This window comes from Rana temporaria, chromosome 2 (assembly GCF_905171775.1).
Source record: "Rana temporaria chromosome 2, aRanTem1.1, whole genome shotgun sequence".
Lineage (NCBI taxonomy): Eukaryota > Metazoa > Chordata > Amphibia > Anura > Ranidae > Rana > Rana temporaria.
This window is the reverse complement of record NC_053490.1, coordinates 231,688,261-231,692,808: the sequence shown is the minus strand read 5'-3', so window position 1 is coordinate 231,692,808 and position 4,548 is coordinate 231,688,261.

The following is a 4,548-nucleotide window of genomic DNA, read 5'->3' as shown; positions in this document are numbered from 1 at the left end:
AAAGAGGAAGTGCACAGGGGAAATCCACCCTCTCTATGTATGACGGCTGCTACAGATAGGGGCAGCAATCACTGTACAATCTCATTCATAAATGGAATGAAAACAAGATGTATTGTATTATATGTGCTGGAGAGAGACGTGTCAGGGGTTTAATCCTGGAAGCGTCCGTGTTTCTACTGGTGTGTCCTTGTTTACAGGATTCCTCTTGCTCATTGTAATAACTGGAGTGGAGCTAAAGGCAAAGCGTTTATTTTCACTTTGGATAGGTTCACATTTATGCGGCTGCACTTGATGCGTTTTTGCATGCAGTTTTCATGTATTTTACAGTTTTTTTTCTCTCTCTCTCTCTCTCTCTCTCTCTCTCTCTCTCTCCACCCTCTCTCTCTCTCTCTCTCTCTCTCTCTCTCTCTCTCTCTCTCTCCCCCCTCTCTCCTCCCCCCTCCCTCTCTCCCTCCCCCCCCTCCTCTCTCCCCCCCCCCTCCTCTCTCCCCCCCCCTCCTCTCTCCCTCCCCCCTCTCTCTCCCCCCCCCCCCCTCTAAAATTGTTTTTTTTTTCTGTCTGAATTTCTCACTTCCTGTTCCCCCTCAGTAAGCTTGCCCCCATCATCCGAGACGTTCTGGCTGGGGGGTTAGTCAGCGTGCTTGCATGCCCCCCCCCCCTTAGGACTACATCCCTGCGGGGAGAGCACACTGACTAACCCCCCCCCAGCCAGAACGTCTCGGATGATGGGGGCAAGCTTACTGAGGGGGAACAGAAAGTGAGAAATTCAGAAGGGAAATTGAAGGAAAAGGTAAGTGAACCAACAATGCACTAGCTTAAAGTAGAGGTACACCCTATAAAACATTTTTTAACACTGCATCCAGCCCAGTTGTGCATATAAAATGACACTGACCTTTTTTTTTCTTTTTTTCGTAGATAGCGTTTAGCCGTGGAATTCACCGCGGCTTCCGGGTAGGGAATCCCGCGGGAGTGGGCGTTCCTATTGACATGCCAATTGATTGACATGCTAAACGATAGCGCACACAGCTCGTCACGACTTTCCGAAGGAAGCTCGGGTCGGCTCGGCTCTATTCGGCGCCGAATAGAGCCGACCCGAGCTTCCTTCGGGAAGTCGTGACTCGCTGTGTGCGCTATTGTTTAGCATGTCAATCAATTGGCATGTCAATAGGAACGCCCACTCCTGCGGGATTCCCTACCCGGAAGCCGCGGTGAATCCCACGGCTAAACGCTATCTACGAAAAAAAATAAAAAAAAGGTCAGTGTCATTTTATATGCACAACTGGGCTGGATGCAGTGTTAGAAATTTCTTATAGGGTGAACCTCCACTTTAAAGGAATTTATTTAGAAAATAAAAGACAAACCTTTAAAACCCTTTCCTGCCCAGGCCATTTTTCAGCTTCCAGCGCTGTCACAATTTCAATGACAACAGCACCTTTCATACAACATTGTAATCAAATGAAATTTTTATACATTTTTTCCCCACAAATAGAGCTTTCTTTTGGTGGTATTTGATCACCTCTGCGGTTTTTATTTATTGCACTATAAACAAAGGAGGAGCGTCAAGTTTGAAAAAAAAAAAAAAAAAAACACAATATTTTTTACTTTTTGCTATAATAAATATCCCATTTTTTTATTTATTTTTTAAAACATTTTTTTTCCTCAGTTTAGGCGGATATGTTTTCTTCTACACATTTTTGGTAAAACATGACTGCGATATTGTGGCAGACATATCAGACACTTGACACTATTTTGGGACCATTCACATTTATACAGCAAACAGTGCTATAAAAATGCACTGATTACTGTATAAATGTGACTGGCAGGGAAAGGGGTTAACACTAGGGGGCGATCAAGGGGTTAAATGTGTTACCTAGGGAGTGATTATACCTGTAGGGGGAGGGGACTGATCGATTTGCCCGGGAACAGAGCAAGACCGTGGATCTGTGTGTTCCCGAGCAATCGCGGGTGCCCGGCAGACATCGCAGCCACCGGGCACGTGCATCGAAAGCCGTACCGCACAGCCGCCATTTGACGGCCAGTGGGCGGCAAGCGGTTAAACATAGAGCTGGTTGTTAAGCAGGAGGCTGGAAAGCTAGCTGCCGCATCCTAAAAAAAACAATGAGTCATCAGAATCTGAATGTGCAAAATAAAAAAATTCCATTTTTTTTTTAAATTCCCATAAAAGCCATGCAAAACCCTTATCCGAGCATGCATCCCAGCAGGTCAGGAAAGGGAGGGGACGAGCGCCCCCCCCCCCCCCCATCCTAAACCATACTAGACGGCTTGTCCTCGACATGGGGGGGATGCACCCCCCCAAACACCTTGCCCCCATGTTGATGGGGACAAGAAACCTCTTCCCGACAACCCTGGCCGGAGGTTGTCAGGGTCTGTGGGCGGGGGTGCTTAACGGAATCTGGAAGCCCCCCTTTACCAGATCTCAGCCCCCGCTATGTGAATGGATACATAGTACACCTACAAAAAGCAGTGAAATGTAAAAAGAAAAACATAAGTCCCTTATTAAAAAAATAGCTCTGAGCTGTCTTCTCCCCGAGCCGTTCTCACCCACTGCCGTCTTCTTGTGCTATCTCCTCCAGCTGCTGTCTTCTTCCTCGCTGCCGCTTACCCGCAAAAAAACAACAAAAAAAACACTCTTCTTCTGTGGCTGTCTTCCTCTGTTGTGTTGTCGTCTGCTATCTGACATATCTTATATAGCCATGGCCATCCAATGACATCACCCGGAGAGCCGGGTGATGTCATTGGATGGCTACGCCCTATGACTATATAAGAGATGCCAGACAGTGGGCAGCAACACAACAGAGGAAGACAGCTATCAGCGGCAATTTACCGCGATCCGTGATGCGCCGGGGATGATTCCAGGAGCGCGCCCCAGGGGGCGCGCGAGTAGAGGATTCTGGGAGGACGTCCCAGGGACGTCCTCCCAGAATAACTCGACCGCGCTGTAGCAGTAAAATGTCTATGGCGCAGTCGGCAAGTGGTTAAACCACTCAAGTGTTGCTTTAGCAGTGTGTTTGGGGTCATTGTCCTGCTGGAAGGTGAACCTCTGTCCTAGCCTCAAATCACACACAGAGTGGTACAGGTTTTGCTCAAGAATATCCCTGTATTTAGCACCATCCATCTTTCCCTCAACTCTGACCAGTTTCCCAGTCCTGACTGCTAAAAAACATTCCCACAGCATGATGCTGCCACCACCATGTTTCACTGTGGGGATGGATGGTTTTCCTTGGATGATGTGATGTGTTGGGTTTGGGCCACACATAGCATTTTCTTTGATGACCAAAAAGTAAAATGTTAGTCTCATCCGACCAGAGCACCTTCCTCCATACATTTTGGGAGTCTCCCATGTGCCTTTTCGCAAAACTTAAAAACATGCCATTTTGTTTTTTGCTGAAAGTGATGGCTTTCTTCTGGCCACTGTGCCATAAAGTCCAACTCTATGGAGCGTACGGCTTATTGTCGTCCTATGTACAGATACTCCAGTCTCTGCTGTGGATCTCTGCAGCTCCTCCAGTATTACCTTTAGGTCTCTGTGCTGCCTCTCTGATTAATGCCCTCCTTGCCCAGTCCATGAGTTTTGGTGTGCGGCCGTCTTTAGGAAGGTTTGCTGTTGTGCCATGTTCTTTCCATTTGGTTATGATAAATTTGATGGTGCTCCTAGGGGATCATCAAAGATTTAGGCCCAGATTCTCGTATCTGGGCGTAAAACTGCGGCGGCGTAACTTATGTCATTTACGTTACGCCGCCGCAAGTTTTACAGGCAAGTGCTTTATTCACAAAGAACTTGCCTGTAAAGTTGCGGCGGTGTAACGTAAATCCCCCGGCGCAAGCCCGCCTAATTCAAATGAGCCGGGTAGGGGGCGTGGATCATTTAAATTAGGCGCGTTCCCGCGCCGAACGTACTGCGCATGCGTCGTCCCTAAAATTTCCCGACGTGCATTGCGCTAAATGACGTCGCAAGGATGTCATTGGTTTCAAAGTGAACGTAAATGGCGTCCAGCCCCATTCATGGACGACTTACGCAAACAACGTAAATTTTTTAATTTCGACGCGGGAACGACGGCCATACTTAACATTGGTTGCCCCTCATATAGCAGGGGCAACTTTACGCGTCGCAAATCTAACGTAAACTCCGTAACTTCATTGCGTCGACCGCGCGTACGTTCGGGAATTCGCATATTTTGCTAATTTGCATACTCGACCAGGAAAACGACGGAGGCGACACCTAGCGGCGAAAAAAAAAAATTGCATTTAAGATCCGACAGCGTAAGAGCCTTACGCCTGTCGGATCTAATGGTTATCTATGCGTAACTGATTCTAAGAATCAGTCGCATAGATACGACGGTCCAGATTAGGACTTACGACGGCGCACATTGCGTTGCGCCGTCGTAAGCCCTTTGAGAATCTGGGCCTTAGATTTTTTTTTTTTTATAACCTAACCCTGACTTGTACTTCTCAACAGCATTGTCCCTTACTTGTTTGAAGAGTTCTTTGGTCTTCATGGCAGTGTTTGGTTAGTGGTGCCTCTTGCTC